A 22,318-nucleotide genomic window follows, 5' to 3' on the forward strand; every position below is an offset into this window, starting at 1 on the left:
CCCACCAGGCAACTCAAAAGACTGCTACTCTGTTCACTGCTCTAAAGCATCCCCAAGAAAGTGGAGTAGCACTGCATTATAAAGCTACCTGGTCACAAGGGCCTTGGGGTTTACTCCACATCCACTTCAAGGCCACTGAGTTGAGAGTCCCTCCAAGGCCTCAGCTTGGAGCAGTGTGGGTTTAGGAACAGCCTAAATGTGAACTCTGTGTAAATTCCCATCAAATCAATTCCCACGGAGGATAAAAACATCTCTCAACAGTCCACCTTGGTCCACCATGAGCCAGCCCCATCACTTAACAGTCCACCTTGGTCCACCATGAGCCAGCTCCGGCTTGGGAGGGGTATTCTCCCTCTCATTCTTACCAACTGACTTTGCAGACTGCTCTAACCACAGTCTCACCCTCAGATGCCGGCCCAAGTGAAGGCCAGTTCACCTGAGGGCTATCTTCTGGGCAGGAAGGCTCTTCCAAATTCAGGTTCTTTCCTGCATTAGTTTAAATCCCCCTAGAATCATGCAATAACTTCATGAAATTGGCATATTTCTCAAGGCAGGAGGGAAATACAAAACCACCCTAAATCTTACAAAACATAATTAACTTTAAAACTCATCAGACAAGCGACAACTTTCCATACAACTGGGTTTGAGTGGAATTTGAATCCCAAAAAGAACCTCTACCCAATTTCCTGTAACCCTCAGGAGAGAAGCAGCAAAACTAGGAAAAAAAGAAAGCAAGGAAGATGAAGAAAGAGGCCAGGAAGAGTGGTCAAAAAGAACGGAGGGAGGCCCCTGGTGGGGCACATCTAGGGTCTAGATTTTACACTCTAGAATTACTGCCCCAGGACAGACCAGAAGCTGCAAAAAGCATAAATAGTCTCAAAACTCAAACCAGCCAGGCATGACCAGCGTGCTCTCCCCTCCCTCCAGGAGACCAGTCCAGGTAGCCACACAATGAATCTCCTCCAGGCTGAACAAATGCAGAGCCGCTCCCAGAACCAGGGAGGGCCTGCCCCCCAGACCCGAGGAAGCCCGAGGAAGGGAAGTCCCAGCCCAGGTAAGGAAATGGGCGGGGAGGGGCTCCTAAGTGAGGTGGCAAGAACAAACAGATCTCACCTAGGAGACTTGTGACTAGCCCGCCTATTTCTCCGCTTTCCCCCCGCCCCCCGCTGTATATTTTGGATTTCACAGTTTATTTACTTTACTTTTTGGCACCGAGCCCCCTGAGCATGCCAATACAATATTTGTTTAAACACTATTTTATGCCGCTTGCGAGCGAAACGTTTACTTTCAAATTCTCCTACATCCCCCAGAGCCTCGTCTGCAAACAGCCTATGAGCGTTTTACAACCGCTCCCTTTATCTGAAGCTGTCGGGATTAAACCTTCACACGACCGGCGAGGGCGGTGGAGCAGGGACCCAGGATACAGCCACCGCCACCGAGCTGCAAAGCCCGAGCCAGAGGTCGCGCACCGAGCGAGATGACCCGGCAGGGCGTCAGAGGGGCGCGTAAAAGACCCCCAGGGCGCGGGACCAGACTCTAGGGAAAGGTCTACTTTTGTAGCTGGGATCAACTCTGAGAGCCACAAAACAATTACACAAAAGAGAGGGTAGTGGGGGAGAGACACGGGATTGGGTGGTCAGGGGTGGGGGGGACCTAAGGCCTGAGAGCGCCTCTGAGGCCAGTCACCCCGGGTGAGGCGCGCGGGCTCCATCCCTAGCTCCGGGAGCAGTAAAAAAGTCGGGTTTCCTAGGAAATGACAGCAATTACCACCGGGCAGAAAAGGCGCCGAGTTGGGTGGACTTCCAGCTCCCCGGCGCGGCGGGCGCGCTCACACTCACGCAGGCACACGCTCCCACCCTCCTCCCCGCCCCCGCTCCCGTCCCGAGAAAGCGCTCCCCTCTCCAAACCCTTAATAGGATTGGCGCCCAACTCTCTCCGCGCCTCTCCCCATCCATCACACACAGATCAAGTTGCAGTAGTGGATTTTTCAAATTCCTCAGCAAATATACTTGTTGAGAGATTGTCCCGGGGGTGGGGTGGGGGGGTGGAGAAACGAAGAGTCGAGGGCGGAGATGGGGGAATGAGGCGTGGGGGGACCGAAGAACCGGGCAAAGGATTACGTGGGGATCCCTTCGGGAAGTGAAGCGGAGCTCAGGGCCGAGGGCAGGAGAGGAGGAGGAGGAGAGAGGCAAAGAGAGGCCGAGGACGAGAACCCTGCAGAGGGGGAGGGGGCGACAGGGTCGGGCGAGGGGAGGAAGGAGCACGGAGGAAAGAAAGCAGAACTCGGGGACGCGAAGCGCGAAGTGGAGTTAGAAGTCCACAAGTGGCTGCAGCCCCTCCGCGCTCAGCACACTCCCGCAGACACGCTCCCACCGCCCGCCTACAGGAGCTTTGGCGCATTTCAGCCTCCGATCTCAGCCTCCAACCCCCACAAAAACAGCCCCAGGCTCGGGCGCGGTGGCTAGGGGGCAGAGGCCGGTTTAGTCGTGCACCCTGAGAAGAGGGGCACTTTCCTGCAGGCAGGGAGTGGGTGCAAACTCGACCCTCGGCCGCGAGTTCTCCTTATTTCCCCGCCCTGCTTGTGCAGAGCCCAAAGTGGGGACGCCCCCACCAGCCTCCGATTCTCCTAAGCCCAGTGCCCCGATTGCCCCGCCAAGGCGCCAGTACCCGGCCGAGGGACCCCGAGACTGCGCAGCATCCCAGTCGGCCCGGACTCGCGGAGGTAGGAGGCGCTTCGCAACGAAAAGCAAGCTAAAGAAGGCCAATGCAACTTTACCGAGAGAGACAAAAGTTTGCCTCTAGCACGCAGGTGGCCTCCGTGGCGCCGGGCGGTGGTTGCGGGCCCCCATCCCAACTTGGCTGGCGCGGCGACCCGCCGCGGGCTGCCGTGTGCCCGGGCTCAGGCCTGCCAAGGCGGGGCGGGCCAGTCAGGGGAGGGGACCGAGAGGCGGGAGGGGGCCGGGCAGCCCCTACCTCCGGCGAGCAGACGGCACCCGGAGGCTCCGGCTGCCCGCGCTCCTTCCTCTGGCTTCTCCGGTTCCTCCTCGCCTTGCTTTGCGTCCGCAGTCGCCGCCGCCGCCGCCTCCCGCTGCTCCTCCAAGTCTCATTGATGGGAGTTTGAAAAAAAGTCTGGGGAGCGGTGCTGCCTCGGCTGGCGAGCGCCGGCACTCCCGCAATCCCTCAGCGCCGCCGGGACGGCGCAGCGCCCCCGCGCGCACGGCGCGAGCACACCCGGGCGCCGCGCACCCAGGCTGGGGACGTGGGGGGGACCCGGACTGCCCCCGGAGGGGAGGGGAGGAGGCGCGCAGAGATTCTACCCCCAGCGCCTAGGAAAGAAAGCACACCTCTAAGGAAAGTTCGAGAAGGGAACGAAAGAACGTGCCCGTCCCTAACACTTTTTTTAAAGCGTCGGAGTGGGGGGTGGGGGTGTCGCTAACTCAAGTCAGATGAGCTGTGTAGCTGAGGCGCGGGGACGGCTCTGTTTCTAATCTCTGAATCCCCCCTCCCTCCCCACCTCCCTCTTCCCTCCACCGGGAGATGCCCGGGTCGCCGTTCCCTGGGCGCCGGCTTCTCCGGGCGCCGGGACGGAAGCCGGGGGGGCAAAGGGGGGCGGAGGCAGGGTCTACACGGACCCTGCTCTCGCGGGCGGCGGGCGGCGGGCGCAGGTGCCGGGGGTCCTGCCTGCGCCCCCCGCCGCGGCTCGCACACGTCGCCTCCTGAGCGCCTGCTGGCGAGAAATGAAGCAGCCTTCTGGGTTTGGTGCGTGTGTGTTGGGAGAGTTTTTGTTTTGTTTTGTTTTTTCAGAGACTCCACTCGAGCCGCTGCAGCCAGATGGAAGTAATCAGAACCCAACAACAACAGAGGAAGAGACAACCTCACTGAATTTTCGGGCCAAAGTGTATACGGGGCTGCGTGTGAAAGAACTTGCTTGAGCAAACTGAGTGAGGAGCCCTGGGCTCTCGAGGCACGCCACAGCCAGAACTGGGCCACTTGGAGGAGCTTTGGAGGCAGCTAGCTAAAGCGTCCTCTCCCCCAAACACACCCAGGGGGGTTTCACCCTAGGAGTGGCTCAGGGAGGAATTTGGCTTTTTTATTTTTTTCCTTCCTAACATTTGTAGAACCCTTTACCACGTGTCAGGTCGCACGTTGTATTTCCTTTGTATTATTTAACCTTCACTTCTCTGGGAGGTTCTCATCTCCCTTTTTTATGGGTGGGAAGACTGAGGCTTAGAGAATTAAGTTGTCCAAGGTCAGAGCAGTGAACCGCCATCCTCCATGAGTTTCAGTACATTGTACCATGAGTTCAATTAAATTTGCTGGGAGCCTCTGCCTTCAACCCCTCTTCCTACAGTTGCATATTATCTGGAATGCAAGGGAACCCAAGCCTCTACACCCAATTCTACCCTCCCTGAGGCGATGTAATCCCCTTTTGTCAGGCAGATTGCTCCATATACTTTTGCCCTCTCCTAGTTTTTTTTCTTTCACTTTTTAACCCAAGGAAATGCATTATGGCCCCATTCCTTATTAAGCTCCTTCCTTCCCTTCTGACATTCATTTATATAAGAGAAGCAACAATTTATTTTTGACCTAGAAAAAAAAATGCAGAAAAATATTAGAATCATTTGATGCCGATTTTGTTTTCAGAGAAATAAACTGGCAGAATTTTTGAAAAGTGAAACTTGCAGAAGCCAGTGTATGGAAAGAGCAGAAATTTGGAAGGGACTTTTTCTTTAAATATGATCAGATTCACTATTCCTCTGTACTATTTGTTTAAATTCCTGCTGAGCTTTCAGAACACAGACTCTAAGGAGACAGAAAAAGTAAACTCTCCCTCCCCTCCTTGGCCATATTTTAATGACCCTATTCATATCCCATGAAATGTGGCGAATCATTTCTTGTTGCTGGAATATCAGTAGCGTCTTCTGATTACTTCATTACGAGCTTGTCTCTGTTGGTTTCCTTGTGTTGTAAAGTTTGTGAAGAAGTTTAAACAAATCAACATTTGGGGGTATTTCCTTTTTCCTCTGTTTTTCTTCTCAGATTAACTCAACTCCTCCTGGAATCCAGGCACTCACATAACCTTTCCCGGCTTATTTTGGCAAGAAGGTGGCTGAAGAAGACAGAATGTTTTCAGTTTGAGCAGAGTTGTGTAGACACCGTGCTTTAATCTCTAGATGGTCAGAAGTCTGGCCACTGGAAAAAAAGCAGCAGAAGGGTTGGAGTGGAGGCAGACTGATGTGGCTGAGGAAGATTTTGGCTGAGCGTTAGGACACCATGTCCTAGTTTCAGATCCGGTATTAATTGTATGACTTTGGACAAGTCGTGGTCGTTCAGCAGTACTTGTCTGTGTGCAGGCATCATGCTGAGTGGCTTGACACCATCAAGAGCAACACCAACAAGATCCTTCCCTTTGAGAAGCTTAGTTTCATTAATAACCACAAACAAACATATAATCACAAACTGGGTGAAGAAAGAAATCCAAGGCGCTCTGAGAATCTCTGCCTGGAGACAGAAGTGAGCATGGGAGCAGAGTTTGTGGGCCCAGGTGGGATGCCTAGAAGGCTTTCCTGGACAAGGGAGGTTGCACTGACAGGAGGAAAGAAAGGAGGAGGCTGGGGGACTATGAGAGGGGAGAGGAGGAAGAGGCAGCAGTGGTCCAGTTCTTCCTTCTCTCTGGACAATGGGCCTAACGGACTAGAAGATCCAGACTCAAAGAGAAACAGCTTGTCCATTAGTTAGCAGGATTGTAGAACAAATCACCCCCAAACTCAAAAAGATAGAACAATCATTTATTAGGCTTACAACTTCTGCGGGTGAGGATTTTTAAAGAGGCATTAACACACTGACTGCCACACTAGGGAAAAAAAATTTTTCCTTGAGGTCCACATAGCTCCCCAAATACCCAAGGTAAAGAGACGTGCAAGTTATATATACTTCACAAGACCCTAGGCTCAAAACTAACATGCGTTAAATACAGCCCACATGTCAGTGAATGTGTTAATAAAGACAGTTCCAGCCTCAGCTGGAAGACTTGGAGGCCGAGGCTGGGGTTGTCTTGTAGACTCACTCACTCATAGCCTGGTGGTCCATGCTGACTATTGGCTGGGTTAAGGGTCTCACTTCCTTTCCATCCATGGCCACTTGTCCGTGTGGTCTCTCTACCTAGGCTACTTTGGGGTCACTCTTAGCATGGTAGCAACTGATAGCAAAGTTGAGCTTAACAAGAGCTAGGCAGGCAGAAGTCTTTAGGCTTTTGTGAAACCTTGGAAGCCACACTCATGTCACTTAAACTACCTTCTAACAAAGATCTGTCTAGATCAAGGGGAGGGAAAATAGACTGCCCCTCTTGACCGGGGAGTGGTAAGATTCTAAAAGGCGTATGGGAGCAGAAATGTTGTTGTGACTACTTTGGAAAATACAGTCACCCACACAAAGCTTCCTAGAGACACAGAGAAGACAAGAAAACAGGCTCTGAGATAAGTGTCCTGTTTCATGTCTTGGTTCATTCAAGCCGCTATAATAAAATACCTGAGACGTGGTAATTTATAACCAAAGACTTGCTCATAGTTCTGGAGTCTGAGCACCTTCTTTTATAAGAGTGCTTATCCCTTTCATGAGGGCTCCTAATCACCTCTTAAAGGCCCCACCTCTCAATATTATTGCATCAGAGATTGTTTCAACATATGAATTTTGTGGGGACACAAACATTCAAATCATCGCAGCCTGGTAACAAGCACTTAGAAGCCCTAGAAAGAATCAAGAGGCCCAATCCCTACCCTCAAGGTGTCTACATTCTCATCAAGAGATAGACAAACTTGGCCATGATTGAAGGACACAGATTGATGGGCTGGGTGACCAGTTCCCACCTGAATAAAGTAGACTAAAAAGCCATTCAATGGCCATACAACTAGTAGGGACCACCACAAAGTGGATTGATCTGCTGTTCTTTAAGGGCTCCTGAGGTGGCTCTCAGCCTCCCCCCAAGCCCACCTCCTGACACACTGCAGAGTCTGGTTACTACCATGCTTTGGATTATGTCTGTTATTACAGTGCAAACAGCCCTGGGATGGGTAATGTCAAACTTTCTAGGGCCATACTTCTTACCACTGTGTAAAATAATAAATAGAAATTTTGTGAAAATGTATTTCACTATAAGTTTTGTGAAATCTAAATCCAAGTCAAGTATTTCTGATGAGACCTGTAATCCTAGCACTTTGGGAGGCCAAGGTTGGTGGATCATCTGAGCTCAAGAGTTTGAGACAGCCTAAGCAAGAACAAGACCTCTTCTCTACTAAAAAAAGAAAAATAGAAAAAAAAAAAAAATTAGCTGAGCATTGTGACAGGCACCTGTAGTGCCAGCTACTTGGGAGGCTGAAGCAAGAGGATCGCTGGAACCCAGGAGTTCGAGGTTGCCGTGAGCTATGATAACGTTATAGCACTCTAACCAGGGTAACAGAGTGAGACTGTTTCAAAAAAAAAAAGTACTTCCGATGAAAAGTTGACATCTGAATTGAGCATAAAACACACTGGATTTTGAAGACTAAATACTGGGGGGGAAAAGAATAAGATGTAAAATTGCAGTGATTCTTTTTCTTTTTCTTTTTTTTTGAGGCAGAATCTCAAGCTGTCACCCTGGGTAGAGTGCTGTGACATCACAGCTCACAGCAACCTCCAACTCTTGAGATCAAGCGGACCTCTTGCCTCAGTTTTTTCTGTTTTTTTTTTTTTTTGGTAGAGACAGGGGTCTCCCTTTGGCTCAGACTAGTCTCGAACTGGTGAGCTCAAGCAATCCACGTGCTTTGGCCTCCCAGATTTCTAGGACTTAAAGGCAAGAGCCACTGCACCCTGTCTGCAGTGATTTTTTTTTATGTTCACTACATGTTGAAGTGATATTTTGGAAATATTGGGTTAAATAAAATATATAATTAAAAATAATTTTAGCTATTCTTTTTTTCTTTTTTTTTTTTTTTGAGACAGAGTCTCACTATGTCGCCTTGGATAGAGTGCCATGGTGTCACGGCAACCTCAAACTCTTGGGCTTAAGCAATTCTCTTGCTTCAGCCTTCCAGGTAGCTGGCACCCGCCACAACGCCTGGCTATTTTTTGTTTCAGTGGTCATTGTTATTTAGCTATCCCTGGCCGAGTTCGAACCCGCCAGCCTCAGTGTATGTGGCCAGCACTGTAACCACTGTGCTACAGGCACTGAGCCTTCTTTTTCGTTTTTTAAATATAACATCTAGAAAATTTTAAATTACATATGCAGCTGACATTATATTCCTATTACATAGTGTTGCCTTAGAAGATGCTATCATAGCCGGGCGTTGTGGCGGGCGCCTGTAGTCCCAGCTACTCAGGAGGCTGAGGCAAGAGAATCGCTTAAGCCCAGGAGTTGGAGGTTGCTGTGAGCTGTGTGAGGCCACGGCACTCTACCGAGGGCCATAAAGTGAGATTCTGTCTCTACAAAAAAAAAAAAAGAAGATGCTATCATTATTTTGATAAATGAAAAATAAAGAAAAAAATCAAATATTCTTACTTCATATTGTACACTTGCATAAATAAAACTCAGATCACATTGTACACCAGCATAAATTCAAAATGTGGCCACTACTTACAAGTAAAAAAATTAAGCTCTGCAAGTACTAGAAGAAAAGTGTTGCTACTATATGAGTAAATTCTGCTGTAGCCTAGGAATAGGAAAAACTTTCTTAGCTGTGATTCAAAATCTAGAAACAAAAAGATACAAGTTTTGATTAGATTACTTTATTTATTTATTTATTTATTTATTCATTTTGAGACAGTCTCACTATATCACCCTCAGTAGAGAGCTGTGGCATCACAGCTCACAGCAACCTCCAACTCTTGGGCTTAAGTGATTCTTTTGCCTCAGCCTCCCAAGTAGTTGGGACTACAGGCACCCACCACACACTGGGCTGTTTTTTGGTTGCAGTTGTCATTGCTGTTTGGCAGGCCTGGGCTGGGTTCGAACCCACCAGCCCCTGTGCACATGGCTGGCCAGCCCCTGCGCCCTAACCATTGAGCTACAGGCACCGAGCCCCTAAATTACATTTTTTAAAAGAAACTTTAAATACCTTCTTGGGAAATACAAAGTAAAAAGTCAAATGACAAACTAACAAAAACTATGTGTAAATTATTATAGAGAAAATTTACTATCCCTTACATACAAAAAATTCTAAAATTACAGAAAAGTCCAACAACTTTATAACAAAATATTGGTTGACAGAAAAAGACCTGCAAATGGCTCTTTTATATATAGAGAGAGAGAGTAAGAGAGAGAGGACTCGAACTCACTCGTAAGAGGATTGCAAAATAAAACTAGACCAAGATACCATTTCTCACCTATCAGACCAACAAAAACCCAAAAACATTACATCGGTAATGTTTGACATTACCGATGGTGAGAAGGGAAGGAGGAAATCTCATACATTACCGGGGTACATGCAAAAAGCAATCCTAAACTGGGCATGGTTGCTCACCCCTGTGAGGCTGAGGAGCTGCAGACCCCCTGAGCATGAGTGAGACCCCATCGCTACTAAAAATAGAAAAAACTAGCCAGATATTGTAGGTGAGGCACCTGTAGTCCCAGCTACTTGGGAAGCTGAGGCAAGACTATTGTTTGAGCTCAAGAGTTTGAGGTTGATGTGAGGTATGAGGCCATGGCACTCTAGGGACTCTACCCAGGGCAACAGAGTGAAACTCTATCTCAAAAAAAAAAAAAAAAGGTACAATCGTTATGGAGGGAAATTTGGAAAATCCAACAAAACTACATAGATTTTTACCCGTGACATATCCATCTTACTTATATGTAATTATCTCAATAGAAAAAGGCAGATGAAGGAGATTTATCAATACCAGCCTGATTCATAACATAAAAGAACTAGAAACCACTGGAGTACTTTTGTGTGAGGACAGAGTGAATGGACTATCCCACACCTTCCTACTTGAGTGTCATGCAGCTGTGAAAAGAAGTGAGGAAACATTTTTTATGTGTTGTTCCATGAAAGATGCAAAGTGACGTAAAGTAAATATTGATTTCTGCTGCATATCTTAAAATGAAGCACACACACATTTGTTTATATTTTGGAGTAGATAAATGATAAAATGTTTTAAAATTATGTATGGGGTAGTGAGGAAATAAGATGGAAGGGGCAGAGATGGAAGCTAGATTTCTTCTTCTTTTTTCTTTTTTTCTTTTTGAGACAGAGTCTCATTATGCCACCCTCGGCAGAGTGCCGTAGCATCACAGCTCACAGCAACCTCAAACTCTTGGGCTTACGCGATTCTCTTGCCTCAGCCTCCCAAGTAGCTGGGACTACAGGCACCCACCACACCGTCCAGCTATTCTTTTGTTGTTGCAGTTGTCGTTGTTGTTTGGCTGGCCCAGGCCAGTTTCGAACCTGCTAGCTCTGGTGTATGTGGCCAGCGCCCTACCCACTGAGTACAGGCACCGCTGGAGGCTAGATTTCTTTGCATATATCTTGAATATTTAGACTTTGAATCCATGGAAATATTTAACATTATTATAATACTAAAATTTTATTTTGGATGTTATAACAGTAATATTATTAGTTTTTTAACCCACATCCCCAAAATTGAAAGTAAAATGAAACAAATGAACGTAAACATGTGTCCACCTTGGCTTGGCATCTGTAGCTCAAGCGGCTAAGGCGCCAGCCACATACACCAGAGTTGGCGGGTTCGAATCCAGCCTGGGGCCTGCCAAATAACAAGGACAACTACAACCAAAAAATAACGAGGGGCGGCACCTGTGGCTCAGTGGGTAGGGCGCCAGCCCCAAATACCAAGGGTGGCAAGTTCAAACCCACCCCGGGACAAACAGCAACAAAAAAATAGCCGAGGGTTGTGGTGGGCAGGTGCCTGTAATCCCAGCTACTTGAGAGGCTGAGGCAAGAGAATCACCTAAGCCCAGGAGTTGGAGGCTGCTATACCACAGCACTCTACTGAGGGCGATAAAGTGAGACTCTGTCTACACACAAAAAAAGAAAAATCAGCCCGTGTTGTGGCCAGCACCTGTAGTTCCTGCTACTTGGGAGGCTGAGGCAAAGAATTGCTTAAGCCTAGGAGTTGGAGGTTGCTGTGAGCTGTGATGCTACAGCACTCTACCCAGGGCAACAGCTTGAGACTCTGTCTCAAAAAAAAAAAAAAGAAAAGAAAAGAAAAAAAAAATGTGTCCACTTAGTAGTTACTAAGAGACATAGTATTCCGTATGACTTTAAAGCGTAACAATTTAACTGCACATACCTGAGGGGGGACATGCCTTTAGGGCAAAATAACTGGGTGGGAAGAAGCCTAACTTTTCAGGAATTACTCTGAGTAGAGTCTGTTATTGTTCTCAGATACTGAATGTATACTATAAAATAATATAAATGGGTAGCTATGTTGCTGTCATGGAGAACTGGGATGTTTCAGAATGGGAAGAGAAGATACAGCTGTAAAATTAATAAGGTTAAGTAAAATTCATAGCTCTAAATTTGAGTTGGAAACATCATTATGAACTTAAGAGTATTTTATCTTTTTTTCTAAAAATCATAGTTTCCGGCCAGGCATGGTAGTTCACACCTATAATCCTAGCAGTCTGGAAGGCCGAGGCAAATAGGTTGCTTGAGCTCATGAGTTTCAGACCAGCCTGAGCAAAAGTGAGACCCTGTCTCTACTAAAAATAGGATTGCTTGAGCCTGAGTTGAAGGTTGCTGTGAGCTATGACACCACAGCACTCTACCCAGAGCAACAGCTTGAGACTCTTGTCTCCAACGAAAAAAAGAAAGAAATCATATTTTCCTAACTCTGTCCACTGAAAAGTTCTAAAAACAATGACGAACCCAATAGCAATGAGCACCCTGAAGACCTACAAATTTGTGTCAAAGTGTCCTTTCTCACTATAAAGAATCAGAGCTCCTTAGGGAAATGGTCAATTTCAGGTCTTAGGAAAAAATATAACTAACAGGAACCTGTTTTGGATTAAATGTCCGTGTCCCCGCCAAATTTATATGTTGAAGCCCTGACCCCTAAATTGTTGGCATTTGGCTCCGCGCCTGTAGCTCAGAGGCTATTGTGCCAGTCACATACACCAGGGCTGGCGGGTTTAAGCCCAGCCCAGGCCTGCCAAACAACAATGACAACTACAATAAAAAAATAGCCAGGTGTTGTGGCAGGCGGCTAGAGTCCCAGATACTTGGGAGGCTGAGGCAAGAGAATCACTTAAGCCCAGGAGTTGGAGGTTGCTGTGAGCTATGACACCAGGGCACCCTACCCAGGGTGACAGCTTGAGGCTCTGTCTCAAAAAAAATAAAAATAAAGTGATGGTATTTGGAAATGGGGCCTTTCGAAGGTAATTGGTTTAGATGGTTTTTTTTTTTTTTTTTGCTTTTTGACCCAGTACTTTTTTTTTTTTTTAATTGTTGGGGATTCATTGAGGGTACAAGAAGCCAGGTTACACTGATTGCATTTATTAGGTAAAGTCCCTCTTGCAATCATGTCTTGCCCTGAGAAGGTATAGCACACACCAAGGCCCCACCCCTCTCCCTCCTTCCCTCTCTCTGCTTTTCCTTCCCCCCATGACCTTAATTGTCGTTAATTGTCCTCATATCAAAATTGAGTACATAGGATTCATGCTTCTCCATTCTTGTGATGCTTTACTAAGAATAATGTCTTCCACTTCCATCCAGGTTAATACAAAGGATGTAAAGTCTCCACTTTATGGATTAACAAGCTGTGGTATATGTATACCACGGAATACTATTCAGCTATTAGATGGGTATTTTTGATGGGAGTAGTGTCCTTATCAGAAAAGAAACAGGTTCTACATCCTCAGAACCTGGGGTGGGTGCCTATAGTACCAACTACATGGGAGGCTGAGGCAAGAGAATCACTTAAGTTTGAGGTTGCTGTGAGCTGAGACGCTAAGGCACTCTACTGAGGGTGATATAATGAGACTGTCTCAAAAAAAAAAGATAAAAGAAAAACAATAACTACAAATTTTGTGAAAATTGATTTGTGAAATCTAAGTGCAAGTCAAGTATTTTTGATGAAAATTTGACATCTGAAAAAGCTATAAAATTACATTGATTTTTTTATATTGACAACATGTAGAAATGATAATATTTTGGAAATATTGAGTTAAATAAAATATAAGATTAAAATTAGGTTTCAGCTATTTGTTTTTCAATTTTCAACACAGCAACTAGAACATTTTAAGTTACATAGGCAGCTGGCATTATATTTCTATAGTATAGTGTTGTCTTAGAAGATGCTATTGTTAGGTCAGGCACGGTGGCTCAGGCCTGAAATCCTAGCACTTTGGGAGGTGGAGGCAGGTGGATTGCTTGAACTCAGGTGTTTGAGACCAGCCCAAGCGAGAGTGAGACCCCCGTCTCTACTAGCTGGGTGTGGTGGTGCATACCTACTCTGGAGGCTGAGGCAAGAAGATTGCCTGAGCCCAATAGTTTGAGGTTGCTGTGAGCTGTGACACCATGGCATTCTACCCAGGTCAACAAGTTGAGACTCTACCTCAAAAAAAAAAAAAAAAAGCTATCACTCTGTTGATAAATGAAAAATGAAGTATTCCAGCTAATAAATAAAGAAGGAGCAACAAAATCAGAATATTAGCATTTGTAGCTCCCAGTGACTTGCTGGGACCTGAACTGCTAATACCCTGTACTGTGAGTCTCCTGGTGGAAGGAGACAACACCATCTACAAAGTATTCTTTTTTTTTTGAGACGGAGTCTCAAGCTGTCGCCCTAGGTAGAGTGCTGTGGCTATGATTAGCTCAAAGCAACCTCCAACTCTTGGGCTCAAACAATCCTCTTGCCTCAGTTTTTCTGTTTTTAGTAGAGATGGCACCTCACTTTTGCTCAGACTGGTCTTGAACTCCTGAGCTCAAGCTATTCACCCACCTCAGCCTCCCAGAGTGCTAGGATTACAGGCATGAGCCACCACACCCGGCCTCAAAGTATTCTTATGTAAAAAAAAAAAAAGCCTTGAGCTCAAGAGTTTACGACCAGCCTGAGCAAAAGTGAGACCCCATCTCTACTAAAAATAGAAAAAAACTAGCTGGGCGTAGTGGCATTCACCTGTAGTCCCAGCTACTTGGGAGGCTAAGGGAAGACGACTGCTCAAGCCCAAGGTTGCTGTGAGCTATGATGCCATAGAACTCTAACCAGGGTGACAGAGTGAGACTCTGTCTCAAAAATAAGTAAATACATTTTTTTAATTAAAAAAAAGCAGGCAGCACCCGTGGCTCAGTGGGTAGGGCGCCGGCTCCATATACCAAGGGTGGCAGGTTCAAACACAGCCCAGGTCAAATTGCAACAACAACAAAAAAAAAGCCGGGGGTTGTGCCCCACGCCTATAGTCCCAGCTACTTGGGAGGCTAAGGCAAGAGAATCTCCTAAGCTCAGGAGTTGGAGGTTGCTGTGAGCCATGTGAGGCCATGGCACTCTACCGAGGGCAATAAAGTGAGATTCCGTCTCTAGAAAAAAAAAATAAATAAATAAATAAAATAAAGCATACTTTAAAAAAAAAGTATACTTATCGCTGGGCACGGTGGCTCATGCCTGTAACCCTAGGACTCTGGGAGGCCCACTGAGCTATGGGCACTGCCACAAATCTTTGAAAATTTTAATAGCAAAAGTTTTTTAATTAAAAAAATAAAAAATGGGCTCGGCGCCTGTAGCTCCAGTGGTTAGGGCACCGGCCACATACCCCAGGGCTGATGAGTTCGAATCCAGCCTGGGCCTGCTAAACAACAATGACAACTACAACAAAAAAATAGCCAGGCGTTGTGGCCGGTGCCTGCAGTCCCAGCTACTTGGGAGGCTGAGGCAAGAGAATCGCTTAAACCCAAGAGTTTGAGGTTGCTGTGAGCTGTGACACCCTGACATTCTAACAAGCGCAACGTAGTGAGACTGTCTCAAATAAATAAATAATGATAGCCAGAATTTTTTGTTTTCTATTTTATTTTAGATAGAGTCTCGCTCTGTTGCCTGGGCTAGAATGCCATGGTGTCATCCTAGCTCATAGCAACCTCAAACTCCGTCATTCAAGTGATCCTTCTTCCTCAGCTTCCCAAGTAGCTGGGGCTACAGGTGGCCGCCACAGTGCCCAGCTAATTTTTCTATTTTTGGTAGAAACAGGGTCTCACTCTTGCTCAGGCTGGTCTGGAACTCCTGAGCTCAAGGGATTCCCCTTCCTCAATCTCCCAGAGTGTTAAGATTACAGGCATGAGCCACTGCACCAGGCCTCAGAGTCAGAGTTTAAAGAAGGAACACACAGCTAAGTTTCTGCAGCTCCACCCACTGGTTTTCCTGACCACAGGATTACCCTTTCCCATCCTGGCAACCTAAACTTCTACCAGACTGTCATTCCCTTCCTCCAAACTACTTAAAAGATATACAAGTGACTATAGGATAGGGTCCTATGTTGCTCTTCTTGCAATGCACTGTGATCTCTGCCTGTCTCTGGAAGGCTATTTACCATCTTTCCTACTGGAGAGCTCCTATGCATCCTGCAAAGCCTTGCTCAGTGTTCCCTCTGGGATGTTTCTTCTGCCTCTCCTAGACAAAGTGAGGCAGTCCCTCCCTCTGTCTCTTCACAGAGTTTGTTATTAACGTCTGTGAGTCTGCTACCACTCTTACCCTGCTGCCGCCATTTGCTGTCTGAAAGCAAGATCCTGTTAAGAGTTCAGCTCAGTTCTCTAGCTTGGGAGAAAATACTAACCACTCAGAAGGTTCTCCATACATAAACAGGTATCTCATTCTGACTAGCCCCTCAATCCTGATCTCAGACCACTCCAGTCTTCACTTCCCTGGGTGCACTGTCTAATGCACCCAGCCCTGCTAATTTCATCCCCCTCCAATGTGGAGACTTTCATTTCCTCACCGTTTGGCTATGTGGGGAGTATTGTATTTGCAGGCATGACCACAGTTTGAAATTCCAAAGACAGGAAACAATGCCTTTTTTTTTTAGAGTCAGAGTCTCAATTTATCGCCCTCGGTAGAGTGCTGTGGCATCACAGCTCACAGCAACCTCCAACTCCTGGGCTTAGACAATTCTTTTGCCTCAGCCCCCTGAGTGGTGAGGACTACAGGTGCCCACCACAACACCCAACTATTTTTTGTTGAAGTTTGGCTGGGGCTGGGTTTGAACCCGCCACCCTCGGCATATGGGGCCAGCGCCCTCCTCACTGAGCCACAGGTGCCGCCCAACAATGCCTTTTTATAGCATGTTCAAGGTGACAGAGGCAGTACTAATGCCAGCAGTTCCTAAGGACAGGGACATTGTCCTGTTTATCTTTATCTCATCATTTCCTGGATGGACCCCCGTGGATGCTCCCTGAGGAATGTTAAAGCAGGTGGTAGAGGAAAGTGAGAATCACCAAATTCCGAGGTCACATCATTCTAAACAGTGTTAATGATGTTCACTACAAAGGGGGTTGAACAAATATAAGTAAGAGGAAACTGGCTGAGGAGGTAGTCAGAGAGTTGAGCCAGGTTGACTAAGTCTAGATTGATCACAGCCCAGAATACCATGAGAACTTGCGGGAATGGATGCAGAATTGCACCCTCCAACTCTCCTGGAAGTGTGAAACCTGGGAAAGGGGCTAGAAAATGGAATCTACATCTGGGGAAATGCTGTCTGCTTCTCCAAATGAGGAAAAGATGGATGCTGAGAATCTATGACTAGTTCATTTGATGGCAAGTGCCAATGAAAGACCAGGACTGAGGGAGGGTAAAACCCTTCCAGGGCGGTGCCTGTGGCTCAAGGAGTAGGGCGCTGGCCCCATATACTGGAGGTGGCGGGCTCAAACCCGGCCCCAGCCAAAAACTGCAAAAAAAAAAAAAAAAAAAAAAAGCACCCTTCCAAAGATTCCTCACCCAGTGACAGACAGGACTTAAGGTACACAGTCAGTGGATTTATAGCTGGAGATGGCTCAACCACTGTACATGGTGAGTGTTGGGCAAAGAATTGCTGCCCCTGGGGGCCAGGCAGAAGTGTCACCTACTGTGTTCAGCCCTGCCCTGCCCTACAGTTTTGTTAGTGACTTACCTGAGGACAAAGTAAGGATGCTTATCACGTATGGAGATGACACAAAGCTGCAATCTTTCTCGGACACAGAATCAAGATTTGCAAAGATAAGATCTCACTCATCACATTGGAAAAATGAGAAGAAACTGGTATAATGTAATCTAAAATTCTGAGCTTCCCAACATCTACCCCCTCTAAGGAAAGAATGGAGAGATCTGGCTTCATAGCAGAGTTGGTGGGGGAGGGGGAGAGAGAAATGTGAGTGTGCTCAATTCAGCTCAAACTTTTATTATTTATTTATTTTATTTATTTATTTTGAGACAGAGTCTCACTTTGTCACCCCTGGTAGAGTGCTCTGGCGTCATAGCTCACAGCAACCTCCAACTCTTGGGCTCAAGCAATTCTCTTGCCTCAGCCTCCATGCCCGGCTATTTTTAGAGACAGGGTCCTGCTCTAGCTCAGAGCTGGTCTTGAACTTGTGAGCTCAGGTGATTGCCTGCCTCAGCCTTCCAGTGTGCTGGGATTACAGGCATGAGCCACCACTCCCGGCCCACCTCAAACTTTTAAACTCTGTCACAAAAGCTGCTGGGCTCTGACCACCCGTGCTCTTGGTAAGTTTTAGGTCAACTCAGTTCCTCATAAAGGAAACTGCAGATGAAACTTGCATGCTTGCCATAAATAGGCATGCAAACATCCAAGTGCCAAACCACAACCTTTAAAGTGTTTGCCATGTATACCTACAGGACATCTCTGTGGCCACCAGTGGTGGTGTGTTATCCTCTCTTGGAAAACAGGAGCCAGACGCAGAGGGCTGAGCACCTGCTTCTCTCTGCCCATAAGACCAGCTCCTGGAGTCTTGTATTCAATGTAGGGCAGGGAGTAACAAACTAGGAAGCGTCCTGAGGCCAACCCGGAAGAGAAAGTCTCAAAACCCCAAATTATGGTAAACGGTGGGAGGAACTAGAAACATTTTATTTATTTATTTTTCTTTATTTTTTGAGGCAGAGTCTCTCTTCGTCACCCTCAGTAGAGTGCTATGATATCATAGCTCACAGCAACCTTGGGCTTGGGCAATCAATCCTCTTGTCTCAGCCTCTCAAGTAGCTGGGAGGACAGGTGCCCGCCACAATACCCGGCTATTTTTTGGTTGCAGTTGTCATTGTTGTTTGGCAGGCCTGGGCTGGATTCGAACCTGCCAGCTCCATCTGGTGTATGTGGCTGGCACCCTAGCCCCTGAGCTACAAGCGCCGAGCCCCAATGCCAGCTATTTGTGGGATATGGGGTCTCACTCTTGCTCAAGATGGTCTTGAATGCCGGCTTCCCAGAGTGCTAGGATTATAGGTGTGAGCCACTGTGCCCGGCAGAACTAGAAACATTTTACCTGGAAGAGAGATTTGCAATGATCTTGAGCAGGTGATTTTGGCTTATAGAATCCAGTCACTTCACCCTTCCAAACCTAAGTAAAATCAAGGGAGAGGGGCGTACCTTGTGCAGAGAGGTAGAGCCCTGCCCCGTGTCTCCTCACTGGGTACAACCAGGCTCCTGCTCTCTGCCCTCCTCCTCTAGGATGGGGTGACACTGGGGAGAGTGCACTGGCTCAGGGCTCCCCTGAGCTCTGCTGCCAACTCACATGTGCTCAGACAAGTCCCCACCAAGGGCCTGGGTCCCCTCATTTGTAATGCCAAGAGCAGGGTGGGCTGACTCACAGGCGGCAGGCTGCCTGCAGGCTTGCCAGCCCACACGTGGTTTTGCTTGGCCTGGATATCATTAAACGATTGTTTTCTATTTTTAATTTCTTGACAACGTTTAAAAATGAAGAATAAACATAGACACAGATTTCTTTATTCCCCTGAAAAACTCAGAAGCTCTGGCAACCCCAGTCTCCCTGCATGGCAACACGCAGCGGCCCTGATCAGCCCCGCCCCTCAGCCAGCTCACTGCCGGCCTGCTGGTCCTGAAGCACCTCCGTGGGCAGCTGGGCACACTCACACTCGGGGAGCAGCCACTGCACTGTGCACAAAGCAGGACCTCAGATGCCTTTGGAATGGCCTTCTGGCCCTAAGGACTTGGCCAGCCCTGGACTCCACTGCTCTGATACTCCTATTTGCCAAGCGACTCAAAGTGCCCAAAGTGGTTGGGGGCTTTTACTGTGAATTCCAAGTCATCAAAGGACTCTGCTAATGCACATGGAAGAAATTTTCCATTGTTTGGATTAAAAACTACTTTCTTTGGACAGAGCCAGCAAGTGCCATCACTCTCCTTACAAGGTCCCTGCAAAACCTTGCCGCTGATACGGCACAGCTGAGGTCTTTGGCCTCGGACTGTGATTTTTAAGCAGCTGGGACAACCTGTTTGTTCTTTTTCACACTTCACACATCTCTTCTGGATAGCTCTAGAAAAACTACAATATCTACACAAGCCCTGTCTCTGGGAAGAGCCCTGTCCTACCAGAAGCCCTGTGTCATCAGGCTCTTCTTCACTCTCTGGGGGACCAAATAGGACTTAGACCATCCTACTTATCTATGTCAGCATTGCCAGGACCTTTACCCTCATTTACTTATATGATAAGGTTTCCTGAGCCACCCATGATGTGCCTTCCCTGGGCTGCCCACCACTCCATCCCAGTGCCAGGCCACGGTTGGCTCCTGGTGGAGGTCCTCTGGAGGTTGGTGGGGCACACAAAGAAGCCAGGCCTTGGGCAGGACCCAGGGCTATAGGCAGGATGAGGGGCAACCTCTCTGTCCTCTTAGGCACTCAGGCTGTTGGGCTGACAAAGTGTGTGCTGTGTAGACATTACAGCAAGGAAACATGGTGGCCTGTGGAGTGTGGCCAAAGTCTCAGGGACCCACCCTGGAGCACAGCAGAGGAGAGAGGAGCCTTTTGAATCCCTAGGAAAGCCTGTGGGTAGAGTAGTTGTAAAATAGATCACTCAAACTGGGACACAGAGGGAAGGATGCCAAAAGAACAGGTCTAAATGGGACTGTCCCACAAGTCCTAGGATGAGTGGTCACTTCATGTGTAGGTCACAAGAATTTTAAAATGAATTCATAGAGCCAGACACGGTGGCTCATGCCTGTAATCTTAGCACTCTGGGAGGCCCAAGTGGGTGGATTGCCTGAGCTCAGGAGTTCGAGACCAGCCCCTACAGCGAGACCCCATCTCTTAAATAGCCAGGCATTGTGGAGGGCACCTGTAGTCACCGCTACTTGGGAGGCTGAGGCAAGAGGATCACTTGAACCCAGGAGTTTGAGGTTGCTGTGAGCTGTGACACCATAGCACTCTACCAAGGATGACAAAATGAGACTGTGTCTCAAAAAAAAAAAAATAAAAGTAAAATGCATTCATAGTCTTAGGCCTTTTCTTCCTCCAGGAAATTTATTTTATTTTATTTTTATTAAATCATAGCTGTGTACATTAATGTAATCATGGGGCACCATACACTTGTTTTATAGACCGTTTGGCACATTTTCATCACACTGGTTAACATAGCCTTCTGTCTTACTCTGTCACCCTGGGTAGAGTGCCCTGGCAGCATAGCTCACAGCAACCTCAAACTCTTTTTTTTTTTTTTTTTTTTTGGCCGGGGCTGAGTTTGAACCCGCCACCTCCGGCATATGGGACCGGTGCCCTACTCCTTGAGCCACAGGCGCCTCGCCCAGCAACCTTAAACTCTTGAGCTCAAATGATCCTCTTGCTTCAGCCTCCTGAATAGCTGGGACTATAGGTGTGCACCACTACACCTGGCTAGTTTTTCTGTTCTTTTTCTTTCTTTCTTTTCTTTTTTTTTTAATGTTTGGAAATCATTGAGGGTACAAAGAACCAGGTTACACTGCTTGCATTTGTAAGGTAAAGTCCCTCGTACAATTGTGTCCTGCCCCCACAACTTGTGTCACACCCCTTCCCTCCTTCCCTCTCTCCACTGTCCTGTTCCCCCACCCCTCATCATGTACTAGTATCAAAGTTTTTCTATTTTTAGTAGAGACTGGGTCTCCCTCTTGTGAAAACCAACCCAGGCATGGACAGAGCACTGGACGGGAGTCGGAATGAGGGGTCCAGACCTGGCTGTACCTTCAGGTGTCCGTGTATCCTTCCAATTAGGACCGGTGATCCCTTAGCCCCTTCCAGCTTTGGCCCTCTCTTTTATATGTGTACGTCACTGGCCCTGAAATTTGGAGAGGAAGAGGGTTTTTTTCCTGCCTCAAAGCACAAGATCCCTAGGCTAATTCACCAGATAGGCTGTCTGGAAAGTGTGTGGGGATAGGAGAATACTAAAGCCCAAGGCCTCCCATCCCAGAGCTGCCGGAAGGGCCACAGGCTCCGACCCTGTGACGGCAGGTGTCTGGCTGAGCATTGTGTTCTGCGTCCAGGGGAGGTCAGTGTTGGCTCACTGGATGTTCACAGAGTGCAGCACAGTGTGCTGGCAGCCCTGGGCATGGGGCTGGGGGCTGGGGGAACAAGTAGAAGCCTGGGGTGGGCAGGTTTCCACTGGGTAAACAGAGTTCCTAAAAGAGTCCTGCTGGGGCCTAACCACTTCATCTCCCTTTCGTCCTAGACCCTTTGCTGGGACACCACGTGAGAGGGTGGATCTGGTGTGGGTCAGGGGAGGCAAGGTGGTGCTCCATGGAGCCCTCGAAGCTGCTGCTCTGCCCTGCTCTGCAGCCTCCCACCCCGTCCGTGCTTTGATGCGGTGCAGACAGGCCCCCAGGTGTTCCCTGTCTGTTCCTGTCGCTGGGCCTGAGCCAACATGGAATGTGGGAGGCCTGCCTAGCTGGGGCTCCCACCATACACCTCATCCTGGGGCAGCCTGGGTGGGAGCTTGGGCTCTTTCTCAGAGCAAAGTCTCCCAAGACCCTCAGCCTCAGTTTCCCCACCCGCCAAATGGTGATAGAAAATAGCACCTACCTTAGAGACTTGTCATGATGATAAAATCAGAAAGTTTCTAATTAGTGCTTAATGTGAGTGTTCAATAAATATCAACATGTTAATTATTAATTACAGTGTTAACAAAAATCATTAAGTCATTGTGAGGACTGGGTGATTCTCTCTGTCTCCACATCTAACGCGAGTGAGTTGGACTTGCTGGTGACCTCTGCAGTCCTTCCTCTCTCTGAGATCCTGGATTTCCTCGGTTTCCCCACCTTCTAGTCTAGCAGGCATGCATCAAACACAGGCTGATGCCAGCATGAGACTGCGGCACCCACGGGCTGGTTCCTGGTCCACTGCCTGCTACCTAGGAGGCCCCCTCTGAAAAACGGC

The 22,318-nt window shown here is 47.8% G+C and overlaps 1 protein-coding gene across 1 annotated transcript in view; it reads right to left on the reverse strand.

Moving 5' to 3' along the window:
* GLI2 (GLI family zinc finger 2) overlaps positions 1-3,082 on the reverse strand; it is a 244,693-nt gene extending 241,611 nt beyond the window's left edge. The window contains exon 1 of the mRNA XM_053598127.1: positions 2,777-3,082. The gene's annotated coding sequence lies outside the window, so the exon portion shown is untranslated. The remainder of the gene's footprint in view (positions 1-2,776) is intronic.
* Positions 3,083-22,318: the final 19,236 nt, after the last annotated feature.

Source organism: Nycticebus coucang, chromosome 7 (assembly GCF_027406575.1).
Source record: "Nycticebus coucang isolate mNycCou1 chromosome 7, mNycCou1.pri, whole genome shotgun sequence".
Lineage (NCBI taxonomy): Eukaryota > Metazoa > Chordata > Mammalia > Primates > Lorisidae > Nycticebus > Nycticebus coucang.